Source organism: Triturus cristatus, chromosome 6 (assembly GCF_964204655.1).
Source record: "Triturus cristatus chromosome 6, aTriCri1.1, whole genome shotgun sequence".
Classification (NCBI taxonomy): domain Eukaryota; kingdom Metazoa; phylum Chordata; class Amphibia; order Caudata; family Salamandridae; genus Triturus; species Triturus cristatus.
In genome coordinates, this window is record NC_140589.1 from 713,669,201 (window position 1) to 713,691,498 (window position 22,298).

The following is a 22,298-nucleotide window of genomic DNA, read 5'->3' on the forward strand; positions in this document are numbered from 1 at the left end:
AGGCCATCATGCCTATCAACTGCATAAACACTCGCGCTGGAAGTGAGTGATTGGGTTTGAACTTGGAGATCAGCAGTTGTATGCTGTTGATCCTCACTAAATTTGGCTGAGCTGTGGCCGCCAGAGTGTCTATAGTTGCACCTAGGTACTGTTGTACGTGTGCGGGCTGGAGATGGGACTTTGGGTAATTTAGTGAGAATCCCAGACTGTGGAGGAGGTGAATGGTGCGGGACATGTGGCTGGCACATTGCTGGGCTGACTTCGCTTGAACGAGCCAGTCGTCTAGGTAGGGGTAGACGTGTATATGCTGCCTCCGTAGATGTGCTGCCACTGTAGCTAGGCACTTCGTGAAAACCCTGGGCGCTGTTGTCACGCCGAAGGGAAGGACTTTGAATTGATAGTGCTGCCCCTGAACAGTGAACCTGAGGTATTTTTTGTGTGAGGGGTGGATGGGTATGTGGAAATACGCATCCTTGAGGTCCAGTGTGGCTAGGAAGTCTCCCTGCTTGAGAAGCGGAAGGACTTGCTGTAGAGTGAGCATGTGAAAGTGCTCTGAAAGAATGTACTGGTTCAGGGGTCTCAGGTCTAATATAGGTCTGAGTGACCCGTCCTTTTTTGGAATTAGGAAGTAGAGGGAGTACACCCCCGTACCCTGCTCGTGGATGGGTACGACCTCTATAGCGCCTTTTAGAAGCATACTTTGCACCTCTTTCTGTAAGAGCGTTAAGTGCTCTGAGGACATAGGACGGTTTCTTGGTGGTATTGTGGGTGGAGTGGAGGTTAACTCCAGACAGTAACCGTATTTTACAATATCTTTGACCCACCTGTCCGTGGTGATGGAGTTCCACGTGGACAGGAACCTTTGTAGCCTTCCCCCGACAGGTGTTATGTGGTCGGGAGGAAGGGAGAGGGCGTCACTGCTTGTTCTTGGGGGAGGACCTGGTGTTGCCGTAGCCGCGTCCTCTGCCCTTTGTACTGGAGCCACGATATCCACCCCGGGTGTTTTTATCGTAGGTGGTCTGTGTATTGCCTTTGTTATATGTTTGTTGTGACCCCTGTCCTCTACCTGCTCCCTTGTTTCCGGGGCGACGAAAGGAGCCGCTCCGAAAGGACTGAGTTTGGAGAGCGCCCATGGACTTTGCAGTGTCCGTGTCCTTTTTTATCTTTTCAAGGGTGGTGTCAACCTCTGGCCCGAATAGATAGTCGGGGTTGACAGGCTGGTTGAGTATATTGTTTTGTACCTCAGGCTTGAATCCTGAGATTCGTAACCAGGCATGTCGTCGCAGCATGACGCTTGTGTTTATGGCCCTGGCAGCCGTGTCTGCAGCATCTAGTGCACACTTGATGGAAGCATTCGTGAGTAGCTGTCCTTCTCTGATGAGCATTTCTGCGCCTTCCTTGAACTGGTCAGGGAGATGTTGGAATATTTGCTCGAGTGTGTCATAGTGCGCTCTATCATAGCGAGCAAGGAGCGCTTGAGTGTTGGCTATGCGCCATATGTTGGCTGCTTGGGCGGCAACTCTCTTGCCAGAGGTCTCTAACACCTTGGACTCTTTGTCCGGGGGAGGAGCGTCACCTGTCATTTGCGAGTGTGCCCTCTTGCGAGCATTCGCTACGACAATGGAGTCTAGTGGTAATTGTCCTCTGATGTAAGTAGGGTCCCCAGGTGCTGATCGGTATTTCTTATCAATCCTGGGGTTTATCACTCGTGCCCTGGTGGGTTCCTTGAAAATGTCCTTGGCTGGTTTGAGGACTCCTTTCAACATGGGCAGAGTCTTTACATGCCGTTCTGAGGATGCGAAAGTGTCCATAAGAAAGTCATCTTCGACGGTGTCAGAGTGAAGCTGCACCCCATGGTTATTGGCAGCACGTTCAATAAGAGCGTTGAAGGCTGCAGTATCCTCTGTGGGAGATGTTTTTGCCCCATAGAGTTGTGGGTCCTGTGTATCGAGAGGTGCACCTGGGTCTACCGGGTCGCCCCAAGTGTGATCAGGGTCCTGCTGGTCATCAGGGTCTGTGTCTCCATGGTAGGGGACTTGGTCATCCATGTAATCCTCCAACGCATCCGTGTCGGAACGTGTGGGGGAGAATAGTTGTGGATCCTGGTAGGATGAGTGGAAAGGTTCATAAAGGAGAGGTTCTGATTCTACAGGCAGCTTCCTTTTTAGTGGGATCCTGAAAGGGTCCAACGGTGGTTCCGAAGTTATCCTTCGCTCGTGGAGAATCATCCTGCCAATGTTGGCGTCGATGACACGTGACGGAGACGTCTCAGCAGGTGTAATCGTAGTCTGGGTGACCCGTGTCCTGAGTTGGAACATTTTCGGGATTGTTGACGGAGGCAAGCCAAAGGTAATGTTGGCTGGCACCGAAGAGGCTGCCGGAGCTTCGATCGGACCGGAACCCGACGGGTCCTGGAGGGCAGCCTTGGGTTTGCTGCTTTGTGGCGCACCAGGTCGTCCTTGGAGCGCCTTTGAGGCTTTGGCACCGACCAGGTTCGTAGAGGCGGCCGTGGACTTTTTCGGCGCCGGTGTTTCATCGAGTCGAGGGGCGGAGATGACCGTCGACGTCTTCGATGCGTGAGGCTTTGGTGTCGTCGAGGGAGCGATGCGAGGCGCAGCAGGCGGCGCAGCCCTCGGTGTCAGTGGCGTCGGTGCCGGGAGCCGAGTAGGTTTGTCGGCGCCGAAGGCCTTTGTCCGTTTATCGACTCCGACGTCGCCCGCTTCAAGTTCGGCACCGAAGTCTCTCTTGGTGCGGTCGGTGTCGACGCGTCGCGCTGGCGTCGAAGGCCTCGATCCGACCAGCGCCACTTTCGGTTTCGGTTTCGTTGGAACCGGAGCAGCTTTCGGTTTCGGTTTTATGGAAGGGAAACCAGCTGGTTTAAGCGGTAATGGCTGCCGCTGGGTGTCCAAGGCCGGGCCCGAGGGCGGGGCCGAAGAACTGCGGGATGGGTCTCGGGTAAGGCCCGAAGGCGATCCCTCGACCGGAGCCATAGGCCGTGGAACTGGGCCTTCTTCGGTGTGAACAGGTAGGCCTTGTTCATCATTGGAGCTACTCTCTTCGGCCCCTAAGGCCTCCTCGTCGTCTCCTACCTCGGTGTCGTCTTCACCTCTGTGGAAGAGTGATTCGTCGACTTCGTCCGATCCGGATCCGTGTTCGGAAACGGGACTGGAGGGTAAGACTTCCAATTCTTCGACGTCTTCGGCCTCGTTGAAGATGTCTGCTGGGGCCGGTGCCGCGTGCTGCGCCTCGAGTCTCGCCGCTCGTCGATTCCGTAGAGTCTTTTTTGAACGGAACCGGGCACAGGCCATGCATGTCGATTCGTCGTGGTCCGGCGAAAGGCATTTGTTGCACACCGGATGGACGTCGATGTGTGGGTACTTCGCATTGCATACCAGACACCTCTTGAATGGCGTCCTCGATTCCATCGTCGAAGTAGTCGATGAACAGGTAAATGCGAGAAAAGTCGGTGCTGAAAGTTAGTAAACTAACAAGGTTGTATCGAAAACCGATCGATAAACAGTACCGACGCGAACTAAAGGCCTTTTGGCCTCGACAAAATATTTTCCTAACTTGAGCTAAGATAGCACATCCGAACCCAATGGCGGAAAAAAACAATCTGAGGATGGAGAGGATGCCCATGCGCACTGTAGTCCAGGGGAGGAGTCACCTATCCAAGGATACTTCGAAGACTCTTCCAGGACAACAACGTGCAAACATCCGGACCCAACACTAGGCGGCGATCTATGCACAGATATGAATTCAGCAGCCCACATGCCTCGAACATGTAGAGCTGATATTTGAGTTTTAAATCATATGTGGAGACTTAGTAATAAAACCTACTACCTTCATGTCAGGGGCATTACCTTACTGCTGGCAACCCTGGATGATGCATTGAGGTGATCACTGATAATCTTGCATATGGTGACCACGATTTAAACTTGTATGATGTGGTCACTATTACAACCCTAATAATATTAGTAGCTCACAATGATTTTCACTGAATTTAAGTAGCTCTTGTTGCACAAAAGGTTGGAGACCGCTGACCTAGATATTCCCCATTTATATACAGAGGTCTACAGTTTGCAAGGATTATACTGCACACCTTTAATGCACACATTCGAGTCCAAGGTCTTCAAGATTCGGACAGGTCCACACAGTCATGCACTTTTTAGTACGTCCATCCTACAATTTTATTGCCAGGGAGAATTTTCAAAGACAAAGTTTGCATTACAGCACTAACAAGATGTAAGTAAACAAATGACATAATCAACTGGCAATCCCTCATGCCCGGTCTCAAAGTCACTTCCATCATGTAACCTGTACTGAACTGATTAGCGATATAGGATTTTCCGTCCACATGTTCAAGGTCCCAATGGACTTAATTAAGATACGTCAGAAATGTGTTGTTAATGGAAAAGTGATGCACTGAAGAGGGTTCCTAAAGTTACACCAGAACTACAGCTCACCATCTATATTATTTGCAGATATCCTGTCATCTAATTGCAGCACATTTCAAAGAAAACCATTTAGATGAAAACATCAAATGGAAAAACAAACTCTCTGACAAAACGAACCAGTGAAGTACAAATCATCGAATTTATTAAAGAAATGCAAAGATTATGATAAAGGTTAGTTTTAAGGAAAACTTTAGAATGCAAAGCATAAAATCAAAATTAGCACCAAAGTAGGTGTGTATCTAGGTTTAGGGTAACCATTAGGGTCGGGATTAGGATCGAAATTAGGGTTTGGGTCACAGTCAGCTCAAATGACACAGCAAGACTGAGTTGAGTTTTTAGCTAGGGATAGGTTAAGATCAAGGTAACTCAAAATTTCGGATAGGTTTGTGTTGGATTGAGGGCAGGGTTAAATTTGTGGTTATGATTAGGGGCAAGTGTTGGGTGAAGTAACATTTTAATAAATGCAAAGCGGGGGGAATTAGGTTGAGTTCAATTAAAAGTTGTTTTAACAAATTGGTTTAATTGAAATCTCCTTTTTAAAGCAAAATATGATGTTTAATTAAAAAAAAGGTTAAACTAGAAATCCTCTAAAAACTAGCAGAAAAGAACTGGAACAGATCGCACCTGCATCGTCTTAACTACGCAAAGAGATTGCATGTTACAATCAACTTTAACAAGGTACATTCTAAGTCTTTCCTCAAGTTAGGACAGTGTTGAAAAAACATGCTGTACTATTTCAACTTACATGAAGAAGGTATGTAAGAATAAACTAAACGAGATGAAATACAGTAGATGGTATATGTCCGACCTACCATGGGATGATAAGTGCAAGCGTGCAAATACCCGGGTTAAAACTGTATACAAACTTTCAAATTACAAATCAAAATGACCAACGATCACATTTTTGATCCCTCATATTTTTTCTGTAATTGTAAATACTCAAACACAGTTTTTGCAATACTGGGGTCAGACAAAATACTCCAGAAACACAAATGTGCATGATTATAGCAGAGTACGTCTTTAACTGTAAATTAGTTTTTTAAAAAGTTTTTGCAATTTATTTTGCTACATCAATTAACAAGCATTCACAAAGTCAATAGGAATAGCATTGGCCACTGGCCTTCCTTTTGGATTTGTCAATGTTTGTTTTTCTTTGGCATGGCTTTTGGAAACCTTTACTGTTGAAGGGAGCCGTCTCCTCCAATATAAACAAAATTGTGAAGAGGGACAAATAATTAATCTCAAAAGTCACACATTGCAAAAGTAATCCATGGCATTGAAGGGAAATACTTCATGTGCGGATGTGCGCCTAGTGAAAGGGCAGAATGTTCTCACTCACAGCAGTTAGCCAATGGTTGAAATGGGCTAACCCACTGCCCCATGAGGTACGGTGTACTAGGCGAAAGGAAAATGTGAATGAAAACGACCAATGGATGACAGGGGCTGACAGATATTTTGCTCAAAGGTCTTCGTTAACACAGACCTAAAAACTATAAGTGTCAAAAGATTCATTCCCTCTTGAGCATATCATCCACCTTTCAATAAAAGCTTAACTTCGAACAAGTGAAATGGCATTGATGTTGCCTGAATTGGCCTCCTAGGATTCAAAAATCCAACAGTGAATCAACTAAATGGAAATAGAATGCATGTTTTCAGTACCCAGTTGGGCGCCATGGCTCTCTACCTTCACGGGATGAAATTCCAGCTGAAGATGCACACATTGCAGCCCTGCTACTATTCATTTGCAGTTCCATGTTTAATTAATCTTAAGATGCAGTTTGTTGTCACAGAAAGATGGAGGCGGTACAACTGTTTGCAAAACTATACATTTTTTAATACATAATCCTGTAAGTCTACATTATGTTTTTTCTCCATTACATACGAATGGTCAGATTTATGCTACTTTAATCAAAGTACCAAATCCTGAACTAAATACCTACAGTAACAAAAAGAGCTTTCAATGCAAACTAAGTATGTTTGCCTCTAAACACACACACACACACACACACACACACCATGCTCTGTGGCGGAGCTAATGGTGATAGTAACACTGACGCTATGGTTATCTCACACTTCACACAGGAAAAGCATTTTTGTGTCAATACCTGTGACACTCATGAACCTGCAAGAAACCTTTTTTTGACACTTGATCACAACTGTTATCAGCAGGTACCTATCGATTATCCTTCAGTAATATTCTGTGTTAAACTTTCTTTATTTAGTACTTCATATTTTCTTATGGTATGGATCATAACCAAAAACTGGGTATGTAACCACATTACAACATATTGACAATGCAGAATAACATTATAGGTGCCAGACAAATAAGAAAATAAGAGAATGTAGGTACTTTGAAAAAGATAAGCCATTTTTGAAAGAGGAGCCAAAAACAATTAAACATTACTCTCTTTAACAGTAACACAAAAACAAAGAAAGTTGTACCTGGTCATAACCTGTTCTAGAGTCTAGAGGGTGTTGAGGTAATGAAGCCAACATCTGATGGATTCAAAGGCTTTTTCATCAGCCAAACTCAAATTCACCATAATATTTAGTTTTCGCCGGCACATCTCTTGTGCTGTGCTTGTGAAATCTATTGCACTTAATATAAATCTTAAAGGGGCTTACATCCTGCCCTCACTTTTCATTGGTTTGTGGGCTTGTCGCTTAATTTTCCTCCATTTGTATTGGTTGTAGCATGCTGTTTCCTGTTGTTCCTTGTGTGTTTCTGTCATCAATGTCCTGAGGTCCAAGTACTACTTTTCATCCGCTAGATCTTCTTTTATTCGATTCCGTCTGCACCATGTTTTTGGTTTACGTTTACCTAATCTCTTCCTGCCTGCAAGCATTTGAGGAGTGTTTGTCATCTGCAAGTTTTTGTTTGTTTGTCTGATGTCTTTTGTTTAATCTTTTTGTGTTGGCACAATTTCAAGCATGCTTGTACAGGATAGTTGAGCCGATGTTGTGACTCAAATCCGACTCCCCAACTCCAATGTTGGCACATTCTGGCTGTTACGTCACACCCTCTATCCTGCCCCTTCTCTTCTATTTCGGTACTCTTGTTGTTTTCGTTCCAGTGTTGCATTCAACTTCCATAGCTTGTTCATGAAGCATACCATCAGAGCGCATGCTTCCAGCTATCTCTCTTCTATGCTTCGTTCCCCAATGCCACCCACACCCCATGACGTGTCGCTCTTTTGGACTGTGCTTCTATGCACTGCTGCTCCCCTCATTGCTGTCTTGCTGGACATATTTACCTCTGTCACACATGTGCTTCTATTCCACCTCACTAACCTGCATTGCTCTCCCTCGCTCTCGTTCATGTGACTGTCTGTTTTCTTTTTTATGTGTGGCAGGGCTGCTAACGCCTCATGCTTTTCTCCCCCAAAGACAGAACCCCAGAGGTAAGTATGGGTATCAATCTTTTTCTTTACCATGGGGTTGTATTCAGGCACCTGGTGGAGCAATGTTTATCCCTCATTCCCCAGCACCCCATGCTGCCAGTGAGCAGGCATCAGACATGTTTTTATGCTTTGGAATAGACAAAGCTGGTACTGCAGGAGAAAGCCATATAGTGCCTGAGAAATCAAAGTCAAGCACTGCGTGTGGAGCCCAAGTGTATTGTATACATTGGCGAGTCTACAGCAGATATTGTGTTGCATTCGCCCTGTCTTCAGTGTTAGTGGCGCCTTTGCGTGTCAGCAGGAAGGTTGCTATGCTGCTAATAATGATCATGGCTGCAGTGGGGGAGGGTAGGCAGATTTCAGCCCCCGGCCTCCACTCACATCTATTGGGGCCCGCGGGGAGCCTTAAGGACCCCTCAGTACCTGCTGGCTCCCCGCCTCCTGAGTGAGCCGATATTGCTTTTAGAACATAGGAAGCTGCTGGAAAGGAAGCTCCCAGTGTCAATAAGCAATACTGCTCCGCTTCCAGCAAGCAAGAGCATTCAATGCTCTTGCTTGCTGGAAACGAAGTGGTTGCTGTGGCTTGGCAGGAGCGGTACAGCTCCCGCCAAGCCACAGAAAACAGCTAAGGCCGGGGTGGTCCGAGAGGTCCCCTGTTTTGAAAGAAATAAGCCACGGGGAGGTGGTGGTCCCTGGGGTATTAATAAGCCCTAGGAGGGGGGGGGGATTGCACCCCCCCTTCACTTTGCAAATGCCCTCAGGTCCTGGCACACCTGGGAGCCAATTTTTAACTAGAATATCCAATTAAGCAGAACAGATTTACTGCCACGTTTCTCCTAGCTGCTAATTGATTTGTGGCACACTCATTCTGCCTAACTTGGCGAGTCCCCCCCCACTTCTTTTTTTAGAACGTGAGTCCTGTATTTCCATCAAAGGCCCTACCCACTAGTGACCGGTGGAGACATAGGCAGGCAGCAGCTTTGTCTTTTACATGCCACTTCCATCATCACTCAGCACCACAGACCAGTCTCTATGGCACCTGGTCATGCACGATCCCTCGCAGTGCTCTCTACTATGGAGAGGGTCGTGCTGGCAGGATGACGGTTTCCTCACAGCCTGCAGTGCTGTGGTCCAGGCAATCCCCAGGATCAGCCAGGAATGAGGAAAGAATGAACTTGTAATTTGCTCACATTTCTGGCTGCATCCAACCCCAGGGTCCCGGCTGCTGTGAAGTTAAAAAACACTAGGAGACTTGCCTCTGAAAACTTGCAATGAATGCTACTAGAGAGCTGAGAAGGAGAAATACTGAGTCGAGAGCAGTGAGTGCTGTTGCAGCAGTGCATCCTGAAACGGTCTGAGGCCAGCCCCGAGTCCCTGACGCAATAACACCACACTTTGAATACCTGACTTCCAAAGAAGAGCTAAACCAAAGATAGCAGCACGTAGAGGCTGTCCGGGGCTAGACTAATCTCTTTCTTAAGTTAGCACAGGTCAGTCCATCACTTGGTGGGCGATTTCTTTTGCTCGTCCCACTACAGCATTTTATTTTCCAGAAAAAGCATTTACCGACTGTAAGAGAGTCTGTGAGTCTTTTGCATTGTTTGAGGAGGACTGGTAAATAAATGATTAACAATGGTCTATTAACATTCCTATTCTTTTAACTTGACCAACCAGATTTGATAGGAACAGGTTTTTGTATTGAGTTTGAAACTCAGGTCTCTTAACTGGCACCTCTTACCCTTCCCTGTGTCCTTGCATTTCATTGGTTTTGCAGCAGTGTCCAGGCCTGTGTAAAGTATTGCATTGCTCAAAAAGGCGTCATCATTTATATTAGTCACTTTACAGTGACTTCAATACTTGGTTTTACTCGTGAGAAAGTGTCACTCAAAGTGTCACACATGTGGCAGTAGAATGTCACTCATAAGTACACTAAAACCATGAAAATGTCACACATGAGCAATCTGAAAACTTGACAGCTGTGATCTTAAAAGAGGACTGAATTGTTAATATACAGAAATACACAATCAGCATTTGTGTTCTTGTTGACAGTGGACATTACAAAAAACGTTACAACCCTGTCTTACACAGTGCCTCGCACATGCTCATTTTTTGGCGTGACGTTTTTGGAAAGTAAAAGAAGCAGGCATCCGGGATACTTATAGGGCACTTTGTTCTAAAAATACTATAGCATCATGTCACCTGGCAAGAGTAAGGCATGCAGTAATCTGCTGAGAAGGTTAGTCTCTGCCTCATTATCTCAGCAGAATCACACGACAAAACACGAAGGTAGGCCTTCAGGGAACACCCGGTGGCAGTCGCTCTGGAAAACTAAAGAAAGCGCAAGGCCTGCTACATCGCGAACCTCTCGAACAGACTGCGAAATAGAGGCTCTCCACAGAGAAGTTTACACCGGCACAAAAAATGGACCCTTACATTTATGCTTGAGTCTACAAACACATCTCACTGAGGACAGAGGGACAGGTAAAAACTAAATTGTAAATTACCAGTGTATTCACAAAAATCCATTCGACCCACCGTTTTTATTACTAATTATGCCACCAAAGTGTGTAGACATCATTATGAGTGTGCTGCTCAATCGCGGGTGGTACCTGTGCAGCAGGTAAATGCAGATACCGCTGAGCGTAGTAATTACTTGGTGTGCTAGCACGACTACAATCCAAGTTCCGAACCTCGGAAAAGGGAACAAGCCTCAAATACCGTATCTTTTCCCCTGTGCAGAGGTGCCCAAACTCTGAATTTACCAGTTTTCTTGTACGATTCAGGACAGAGTGTACCTGATGAAAATTGTGGGCAGACACCACAGTTAGTTACCACACTACTTGGAATCTCGATTCTGACGCACAGGAAATGGAGTTAGGATTGGGGTCTGGGAGGCTTTTGGAATAAAGCCTTACCTCTAGATGTTGCACCTGCACAGCATGCATCCATGCTGTCCTTAGGATGTACAACATTAAAATGTGCTGCTCCTCCCCTCACTTCCTGTCCAGCCCTGAGAATAGGAAGTAGTGTCCAATGACAAAGGTTTGACCCAGAATGTAGTGCTGTTGGGTGCTATTGTCATCATGACACGAAATGTTACACAGCTCTAAATCTGCTGAAAGTGGGTTTCGTCCACAACCAAAGAAATAAGGGCATTCTCACGCCCCCTCGTGCAGAGTAGATTTTTGCCACTCATATCACGTGTAGAATTTTGTTGCTCATCAGGGTGCCTCTCTTCTTCCCTGTACCCGAGAGGTGCAGGGAAGATGAGTCTCAACCTGGAATGGCTGCCTACTGATCTGTCTACTGCGATTCTTATCTTCGCACCTTCGTAGGGACTCGTGCTCATATCTTTCAAGCAACCACCGCTACATCCAAAGTTCTGCCTCGCTCTTGAGCCAATGCAAAGTTGCTGCCCCGACCAGCCCTGTGAAGGAAGAATGCACATATATTATATAGGCTGTTAGTTTCCCTTTTGGGACAAATGCTTTGAGACCTCTGTCTTGTCTTTGGCAGTAATAGGCCACCCACCCTTAGGTGGAATATCAGAGGCCGAATTTTGGTTTCCATTTGCCACCCAAGGTGGGTTGCTAAGCATATTGGCTAACACAAGTTCAGCAGCTAGTAGTTAGGAGGCTCACACTCCAATGTTTGGGTCCAGCGACCGCTTCCACAGCTCGGTAAGAAGCCAGGAAAATTGTGGCGATTAAAACATTACTGTGGTTTTAGCTTTGGACTTCATAACTCTGCTGCTTATCATTAAATACAAAGACACTGAACACCAAGATTGGACTGATTTTAGCCCCAGGAAACCAAATACTGCACATACCCTGGTCTTCATAGTTACCCCTAAAACCTACTCATGATGGAATTCGACAGATGTAGGATCTAAGAGGCTAGAGGAGTTCAACAAGATGTCTGTACTTGCAGCCTATCAATGCGCCCCCTCCTTCATCGTCTGCGATCTGGATCATCGCTGATAGCAGGGTGCTCTTCAGATTGCAAAACCAAGACAGATTAAGTTGTGCATGTTTTATGCTGGGCCAAATCTTTTGGGTACAGAAGTCATCAGTGCAGGAGCCCTCTGAAAACAAACATCCATAAGAGGCGATGTGCAACTTCCAAATGCAGGACACTACAGGATCAGCGTCCTATCAATACCGTAACTACCCTTTGAGACCTCTGCAAAAATACTTTTTTTTTTTTTTACAAGGACTGTGCGTGCGCTCCATGGGTTTGTGGACAGGTTAAAGTGACGTTATAATTAGGTATGGTAATAATATCTTACTTTACATTTAAAAAAATCTTAGAATTAGTTGCATACACACCAGCCCCAAAAGCTCATAAGGTGGATCAAGGGCAGTAAAAAAATACTGCCAGCCACAAAAGCCCATCAAAGACCCTGGAAAAAATATATGATTCTAGACCCAGGCAAACAATGAATACATAATATATGAAATCCTTCATTTCACAAGAGATGCTGAACTGAAGGAAAAAGATGTATTGGATGAGAGTGTGCTTGTATCGTCATGGAGAACATTTTTTATATTGTCCTTTGCTTTTTTGTGCCAACTGCTTCAGTCTCCACCTTACAATGCAGACGTCCCTGAGAAAATGGATTGTGAACCTATGATTCAGACGTACAAAGGGCAGTGTGCTTTATGTGCCTCCATTATACAGAGAAATGCCTCTCTGCAAGCGACAATCCTGCTAAGTGACAAGCAGCCAGAGCTGCATGGACCTTGCCCTTCAGGTGCCGTTGAATAGGACACCAAATGACTGGGTGTCTCGAGTGCTGCTTTAAAGCGCTGTAGCGGCAGGGAGAGCTCCGGTTGCATTCTGTAAAGGCAGAATTTCTTCTGCGAAGAAGACATTCATGCAGTTTTAATCAGAATATCATCCTTTGGGGATATGGAAATATGAGGTAGAAGTGGCGTTCCTTACTTACAGTCCAACTTATCAACAAACACTGCTGTAATGTAGTTGCACTAAAGAAAAGCACTAGTGCATGGGAACGGTATATACAAATAGTACATTCTATCAGTGATTTTAAGGGGTGTCTATTTACTTTGTGTAACTATACATTAACTTCTTGAATGAGAACGAGCCACGATGGCTTAGGAACATGCAGTTTATTGTGGTAGATGGGTTTGGTGCTAAATCGTCTGGGCCATACAGCTCCTGTTTTACTCCTATGTGTAGATCAACTCTTAAAGCCAAGCCTAATAAAGCTATATTAAGTGAAAAAACTACAGTTATGTCAGTTCAGCCAATACAACCCCAAAAAAATCTTTAACACTTTCCAGTTATGTTGTGCAACGCACAACGCTCATCATAAAACAGGCCTCCCATCATGTATGTTTGTTCTTATACGCAGCCTTTTTTCTTTTTTAACATGCATGGGGGCTAAGGGGTGTACTGGGCATGAGAGGGTAAACAGTTTTGGTTTATAACGTTGTGCGTTGCACAGTGACGAATTTCTAGGCTTTTTTGGTTTTGTGTTTGCTAAGTCATAGCTGACTTTTAACTGCTTTTTTTTTTTTCAGAATTTCATAGGATTTTTCATGCTGTACCACATTTGTCTACCATGTACCCTTTCTGCATTGTGCATGGTCGTTGGCCAGACCCTCAGCCCAACACAATCTGTGTGTGTACAGCAGATGTCGGTCACAGGGCCTGTCTGGCCTTACACTGGGCTTACTTTGCTAACTGCCAAACTTCATGCAGATTCATTAAACATCGCCAAAGTTATTAGTGAAGTCAACGTTTATAAGCCTCCATACACACCCCCCCGATAGAGCTGCTCATATTCTATAACAGAAAATTAAACCTTCTAAACCAAATGTTGTGCTGATTGATCAAACAGTGCCAAATTATCAAATTAACACTTCTTGACCTCCCTCTTGAAGTCTACCCCAGAGGGACCTGCATAAAATTGAGAAAAAGAAGAGCAGGCTAAACATGCCCAGTCTCGGTGAACTTTCGAGCACCTTGCTCAAACGGTGCAGAAGTTATTGGTAAATCAAAAATGTTTTGTCCCCACCTTAACTCACCCTCCTCCACTGGATTTGAATGAAATCTAAAATACCCGCATTGGATGTAACTTGCTAACTGTGTCCATAGTACAAGCTTGCACCGTAGTACTCACAAGAGCCTCAGTGAATAATATATATATCCAATTTGCAAACAAACTCCTTCTGGAAAACACTGCCCGTTGATGGGTGGCGCGCTGATCGGCAGAGAATTACCTGTATTCAATGGCGGACGATTTTTGTAACATTGTGTGCTCTTACTTTGGCCGAGTCCTTTTGCTATGTTTACCAGGAAATGTATGGAAGGCACTACGAACTTTCACTCCGGTGTGTGATCAAGACCTTCCGAGGTCGAAACGCGTCATGGAGGATTTATGAATTGTAATAAATCCCCTTATCAGTAATTGGAATGTTGGCTGGTGTTTTTGTGACCTGAGAGCACGCTACAACTCAAATTCTGCCAGAGATATAGATATAGATATATATATAGATATATATATCTACATACACGTGCGGATGAGAAGCCCACAGATATCCAAACTCCCTCCCTCCAATCAGCGGTGAGACGCTCACTCTGGAGCCAATAATCTACAAAGTTGTCAAAGTAATAATTAATTTTGGTGCAACCAAGCAAAACGAAAACCCAGCGCATTTTGGCGTGAACATGCCTTAGTCAAAGGTGAGCTAGCCATATTTCTGGCACCATTTTAACAAAACCATGTGAATGAACATAGAAAAAGGCTTGAGACCATCTCTAAATAAAAAGACAAATTTCGGCCATCTTTAAACAGGTTACGTACCACAGCATCGGTAATCTCAAACATGAATGTAGCCAGTAAGAGCTACGTGCTTTGTAAACAGAACCTACTTCAAAGTAGTGTGAAATAGTCACATCCCATACCGAACCCGATCAAAAAAAAGGGCATTAGTAGACATGTTTTTATCAAAGCACGGACCCAGTTCTTACTCTTATGCTCAATGATAACTTAGGCTTGGGTGGCCACAAACACAGTATTGTTCAACTAAGTTGATATACACATCAAAATCTAAGAGCACATGTTTAATACGTGCCTCGTGAATCCCTGGTTCCTGCCACACGTGTATGCAACGTCCAGATGAACAGCATATCGGATGTCAACAGCAGCTGCACTCCTATATGACTAAATAGGGATCGTATGAGTAATACCGTCATGCCCAAGTGGGCTTACTGTACCAACACTCACGGACCTAGATAATGATGGGAGTGATCAACCCTACCTCTGACCTTGTCTAGTTACCCCGCCCCAGTGGGCAGAGTCCACCTTGATTGTTTTACAGTCAATAGCACAAAGTAATGCAAACATCTGCAGTATTACTGTGCAGAATGGAGGTAGCATAGACTTTGGAAATCTTACCACTTGTACCATTATCTATAAATAACGCCCCAGTGGGCCTACACACCATGCAACCATAAATATTTACAAATAACCAAAAACATTACATCAATTTCTTTCTTTTTCTGGCATGTATAGTATGTGCCTATGTGACAAGATCAAAGTTAACCCAATATTCTGCACACATCATTATCATAACAACCAAATACATCAAAGAAAATATATGGAGGATTCCTAGGCACATCATTTTCACCCAAAAAGATCCAAATCAAGTTAAATGTCTAAGCATAAGATAGAACAGAATAAATGAAAAGAAGTAGAAAAAAGAATAAAGAAAATATCTCGGCTCTTTTCTTTTCCGTCTGGTCCTAGGACTCAATAGAAGAAAAGAGTCCAGCCCCACGGGCAACCTTGTCCAGCCATGTTACGTGTAACCAGGTCAGTACAAATCGGAGAGTCCAACCCTGTGTGTACATACCAAACACATACAATGTGCGCAAAATTCCCCAAAGGTCTCAACACAGATGAGGAGTTGTTTATTCATCTGAGCAACTAGCCGTCTGGCATGGGGAGTCAGTTAGCTCTGTGGTAATTTCCCCTGCCTGTGTATTAGGAATACACAATGAGCGCTTGGTTGGATTACGAGTGACCTGTCAATTGGCGTTTTAGGGGATTTTTGCTGACTTCTGAACAACGGTGGTCAACATCAGAAAATGGTACTTTAATTTTTAAATTGTTTGGGTTTTATGTTCACAAAGGGTTGAGCCCTCCAATTGCACCGAGTCCTTGATATCTGATGTATTCTTTTATAACATAATTCTCACCACTATCTTTTATTATTTTGGCTTTTTTTCTTTCCCACCCCACTTTCTTTACTTTTGGTTTTTACCGCTTCAGATTGCACATATTTTTAGTGGTGTGTTATTTCTACATATATACCTATGACACAAGCATGTCACAAATATTTTTAGTGTTGGGCTGGTGCTCACTTCTTCGAGGTTCTTCTGGTTCCTAGAACACTAGTTCTTTTAAATAGGAGTCCATGATTTTGTTTATTGTTTGAGCAATATGCATTTTCATTTCACATACAGGTACCTTCTGTTCCCAAGGTTGCTCCCCTTGCTCCTTTGTAGGAACCTCTTTTTTCTGTGCCCTGAAGAAGGTGGTTGATCGCACTTGGGTTTTACACTGAAACGAGCTTCAGCGTAAACAAAATGGGGACCGGAAGATCTCAATAAACCGAGAGAATGCAAGGGACATCGGAAAAAAAACCCTTTTTAGAGATTCTATGATTCTTATGGTTAAGAAAAGTTTGTAAATATTGAAAATGTTGAAATAGAGCACATAGAATATAATGAACGAACAGTGCATAACTGTTTGCACCAAAACTGAAATAGTATTATTTAGTATCAATGTTTCTCGTCAGTAATTATTAGATTATATAATGGATATGAATCTTACTCTCTGTTCCCTACCTGATCCTTTTAAATAGCTTTGACAGTATTTGGTTTCAACTGAGGTATGAGTGAGATATGATTGAGATATGATTGTGGGTTTGTTCAAATTTTATTGATGTTTGTGGAGAAGGACTGGATCAAACTTGAGATATGAGATTACCTTTCTCTGTCACATATCTGTATTTGTTTCACCATCTTATACTATACTCCGAAAATAATTGTACACTACGTGAAGTACAGTATCACAGTGTGCCAATACGTTATATAGGAAAATACATTGAATAAAAAGTATTGCAATAAAACGTATAACGAGGTTGCGTTATTTTAATGGTTGGCTCAATATACATGTTACAAATAATATCAATTCAGTGGATGTACACCAATGCACACAGAGTTGGCGGTTTTTGTTGTTTGTTCTGAATTTATTTTCCCCTGCAACCTGCCTCTCCACATTCAATTAGTCGGGTCCCTCTTTTGTTCTTTAGTACCGTGCCAGACCTTTCAATTATCTGTTATAATAGTTATTTTATCATGACAAGTGGGTTTCAGTATATGGATGGGATGCAAATTTATTATACATATATTCTGCATAAACACAAAATAACTAGCAGATATCTTGAAATGTGGGCATGGTCTCTATTGCGTTAGACGTGAATGACTCAAGATGTTGCTTGTGTTGAGAAGCGCTACAAGATGGCACTATCACCACATATTGGGATATTAAGGGACTGGCTTGGAAGGATGGAACTTGTATCCCAAAAACAAGAATGGAATGCTAAAGTCAGCATTAAACAAATGGGTCTAATCTGGACAAAAAGCGAATAACCTCCTCCTGCCTTTTCTCGGTTTAGGGACCCGATACACTCTGATAAAGTACAGCTGGCAACCGCCTCCTCATTGTGAAATACTGATGTACAGCCAGCATCACATTCACAACCATTTTGATTTGAGTCAACAAACATGCACAACCACAGGGCTGAATAAATGTTTTTTCTTTAGACACGCTCATGCCTACGGCAATCCAGCATGTAAATCAGACAAGGAGACCAAACAGAGCACACGGCACCCTCATCAGCAGATGAAATTGAATAAAGAATGAAGGAACATGAAACTATGCAGAGTAAGGGCTGTGTGTGTGTTGTACCACTTGATACGAAACTGCACTCTTCTATTCAAGATGAACTGCAAAGACGCCTTTCTCTTGAAATACATCTAAAGGATAGGACGAGAAAAATACAAATATACAAATTAAACCAATAGCTGATGGACCCTTGAAACATACTTCAGAAATTCCAGGCACGATTAGGCGAGGATTTGCCTATCTTTTACGTGAATAGAAACAGCTTTTCAAGTAAGGATTTAACTAAAATTGTACTCTGAAAATTTGTCTCGGCCATGTCTTGTAAAAGATCTGGTAGCTTCCACTCCAAACAAAGCGTAGGCACTTCCCGGCCAATGGCGCCAAGTCTCTTACAGAAAGACTGACCACAAACCAACACGAAGTCTGCAAAGTGTTTCTTAAAAAAATAAATCTGTGATTAAGAGAAATGGGCGACAAGGGAATCCTCCAGCAACCCACGAATTACAACAGTGCTGGTTGTGTATATGCAATGCTAAAGAGTAGATCATAGCCGGTACATCATTACATTAAGAGCCAATCTGCTTAGGGTTTAAGTGGTGACAAAACTAGGGCTTTTCTAACTGGTACTCATCCACCTTTGTCAGCCACAGAGTGGCTTAGGGCGAGAATCCTTGAAGAAACTTTTAGCCTAGTTTTCCCTAGCAATAGGTGAATTTGGATGGTTTCGGCTAAGGGTGCACATTTTGATTACTCTTCCCATCAGTGATGGCTGATGATCTTTTAAAGTGATGGGACGTGATACTTGCCCTGAACTCAAGTGAGTGAGCAAGCCCTATAACTTCCAGCAAGGACTAAGGGGGCGAGGTTTGGCTGATTCTCGTCCAGAGAACATTTCATAAAAAGGGGTTAAATGGTGCATTTTAAAAGACATTTCACATAAGTGTCCTTGAAAGCCATACGGTCTAAAAGGGTTGTCGTGAAATTTTCAAGTACTTTCATGGTGTGCCAAGCCAATGAAGCCCGAAGCTTCCCAAGAGTTGCCCCCCTTGTTTTTTCCGCCCCCAAAATGTTCAATGGGTGCTCATAGCATGCCAAAAAAAAATCTCCCGTTATGTCAGGGGCCAGCATTTTTCCATGGGTTCCTTCTCATGCCATGATCTATATAGAATATGCCAGTGTCAAGAGTATTGCCACGGATTGCATCCATGCAACACAGGTGACCCATATTGCAAAAATGACCTTAGTATGTCAGGGCCAATAGTTTTGTCATGGGGGCCCCCCCATATGCCATGGGAACCTCCACATGGCAAAAAATATACACAATATTCCAGTAGCAGAATGCAGACAACTGATTGCTTCAGTACACCATGGGTGACTTGTATGCCAAAAATTACCTCTAGTAGGCCGGACCCAGCACTTTGTGGTGGCTGCCTGCCTGCCTCACATCCCCGGTATGCCACAACTGTTCTCCCGAATGCCAAGGAGGACTTCCAGTTTTCCAGTGACAGCATTTTGCCACGAGTGCCATGGTTAACCAAGTATTACATTCAGTATGCCATGGTCAGTGGCAGACTTCATGTACACACATACCTCCCCTCACCCATGCTCACTTACATTCACTGCCATATTCTCACTCCCACTCATTCTCACTTACTCTCACCTGAGGCCGCTTTCACGGTCACTGTCTCACCCAATATGCTTTACTCATTCTCACTGAATCCCTGTCACTGACACAAATGCTCACAGACACACACTCTCAAACAGGCGCAAACACACACTCTCACTCATATATGCTCACTTACATTCACTCACATCATTGTCACTCATATTCATTCTCACTCACTTACACTCCCTTTTAGTTTGTCTCAAGCTCTCATCCTTACTCAGCACCACTTATTTTCTGTGTGGCAAGGAACAGTGGAGGTGAGAAAAACACAGACATCAGAGCAGTGCTGGGGGAGAGAAGCACAGAAACGAGCGAGAGCAACACTGAGGAGGAGGGGAAAGAAGCACATAAGGGAGAAAGCTATAAAACGCATGCACTCTTGCAATTCCTAATCTGTAAAAGAGTGCAACAAAGGGTGGGAGGTGGAAAGAAGCACATGAGGGGGACAACTGGAAAACATATGCACGCTTGTAAACTGCTTAGCCAAAAAGAAAAAAGTAGTTCCCTAAAATAGAGCAGAGGAAGGACACAAGTAAAGAGCTATGCCCCACAGGAGGATCAAACACAAGAAAGACAAGGAAAGCCACTGAATAAGAAGCAAGCAAGTGAGTGACAATAAAACCAACCAATGGTAAGCCATTCGAAGGCTTTAAGCCCACTGTAAGTTCTTGGTCTGCTGACAATAGAGCTTTTGCAACGAGACACCCAAGCTGTTCGGTACATTTGACCTACAAAAAAAAAAAGGGGGGGGGAGGAGAGGGGCTAAAAAAAATAGAGAGCACAGCCTTAAAGCCTATAAGGTTGAACCACTAGTGCTTCTATTTCTTTCCTCACTCATGATGTGCATTTGTATAGCAACAAGTGCTATCCTTGGACATTAAAAAGGTGAATAGCTACTGCTCAGATCACCAACTCCCATTCTTATGCTTTTGAGCGCGTGAGAAAATAGCCGCAAAGCAGGATCAGGTGCTAAACACACTTTAAGGAAAACTTGTACATTAGGAATGGAGCACGTGCGTTCACTTCACAGTGTTCAAGTTGCCTACTCTCAGTATCAGCTTCGGCTATACTCTTAAGTTTAAATGTCATTTAGCTAATTCTGCCTGACACTTTCCATCCTCAAATCTGGGTGCTGATTCAGCTTTATCTTCCTTCTGGTCGTGGAATAAATCCTAGCTCCTCAGTCCACCACTGTAAAAAGAATTGTGACTGCTGTCCCTCAAATGTTGTTTTCACTATGGCCCTGTAATAATTGCTTTGGTTGTAAAGTGAAAAGTTTGCTGTTGTTGGGAACCGTTCATGTGAAGGACAGAGGTTGACTTCCAGATTCTCCTTGAGTAATAAGGAGTACTGCAGTTTGTAGGGATTGTGTTCCCCGTTTGTTGTTCTCCTGAGTCACAGCGCTGCTGGAGGTGACTACCTGGTAAGTCCTCAGTCCTCCCCAACAATGTCACGCACTAACAAAGCTTTGATGTTTGCAATTATTCAACAATAGCAACTTTTATGCTCCGACTGTGTAATTGTGACTTGGTCTCCGCAAAAGTGATTTGTGGTTCTCAAGCTGGATTCCTGACCTCATATGTTCCATGTATATGTGCCCCTTAATGAGACATGTCCCCTTCTAGTCTGTTGGCATAGTTGAGTTTAGCCATTGTTACTCCTGAAGAGTGGAAAACTATGCACCTGAATGTGTATCATTATGTCACTACAAATGTTGTGGGCCTCCGGTTCCATAGGGCTTCTGTGTCGATTATAAAGGATTACCTTCCTGCTGACGTGCAGCTTCATTAACCCAAAATATAATCTTACAGTGAAAGTTTTCTTTGGTCATGGATCGAAGGGCTCATCAGACAGATCCAAATCTTCTCAAGTGGTGTAAAAAGCTCCGATTTATGGCAACTGCTGAGGGTTTCTGGTCACATACCTAGCAGGGCAAGGTTTATCCTCATAAAATATTGTGACTAGGCCCAGGGCTGAAGTGGCAATGTTCTCAATAATCCTAAAAATAGTGAGTCCTAATTTTGTCATCACACTAATCTATACCAAGTCTAATGAAGTTGAAAACAGGATTAGGTTAAGGCCATTCATGGTGGACATTGTATAATTATGGATAAGTGTGGTATGTGCATGAATGACTTCTCTCCTGTGCAATCTGCCTTCTAATGTTGTGGAGCCATTTGAGGATCACAGACGGGACTGTCCGAGTGTGTAGTGAGGCTATTATGTCCTAATGGCAAGAGAGTGAAGATTAAAACTTGTATTCAATGTTAAGTACTAATGTGCATTGGTTTCTTCTACGTTGATTTACCTTCACAGTAAAAGCACCAGCGTTGGACTGGGGATCAAAAGCAACCCTAACAAATGTTCTAGCCAGTCCCCCACCTCCACCCCGTCCCTACCACTGCTCTCTAGGTATTCATCGTTCCATCTGTTCCTTCCCTATCTCTCTCCATCTTTCCCTTTTACCTCCTTTCTCTCCCTCTCTCATTCGGTAATTAATAATTAATCTTAGAGAGCTGGAGAAAGCATAGGAGCTGTCAGCGCCAGCCCCGAACCTTCAGAAGCCGGACTCCAATGGCTCCGGTCCACAGGGGAATGCCTGATGGAATAAATGGCCAGGTTAGCCCTGCTGAGGACTGTACAAGAAAGAGGGGACTCAACCCAATGAGTAATATCAACCAGTAGTTAATTTGTAAAAAAAAATATAAATGCTAGGGTTCTAGTCAGGAAGCTGCTTACACCAGCCCATTTCTCCTGTTAACGCTGCCCAAAACAGAACCAACTACTAACCATGAAAATGGGTAGAGGATGTAGCGTAATGGCCACAGCTG

At 44.0% G+C, this 22,298-nt stretch overlaps 1 protein-coding gene across 2 annotated transcripts in view; it reads right to left on the reverse strand.

Annotated features, from left to right (window-relative positions):
• FOXO3 (forkhead box O3) overlaps positions 1 to 22,298 on the reverse strand; it is a 251,562-nt gene that overhangs the window by 10,436 nt on the left and 218,828 nt on the right. The window contains exon 3 of one of the 2 annotated variants that reach the window (XM_085611204.1): positions 17,029 to 17,932. The exons of the other annotated variant lie outside the window; for it this stretch is intronic. The gene's annotated coding sequence lies outside the window, so the exon portion shown is untranslated. Of the gene's footprint in view, positions 1 to 17,028; positions 17,933 to 22,298 lie in introns of those variants that run through there. 2 annotated transcript variants of the gene reach the window in all.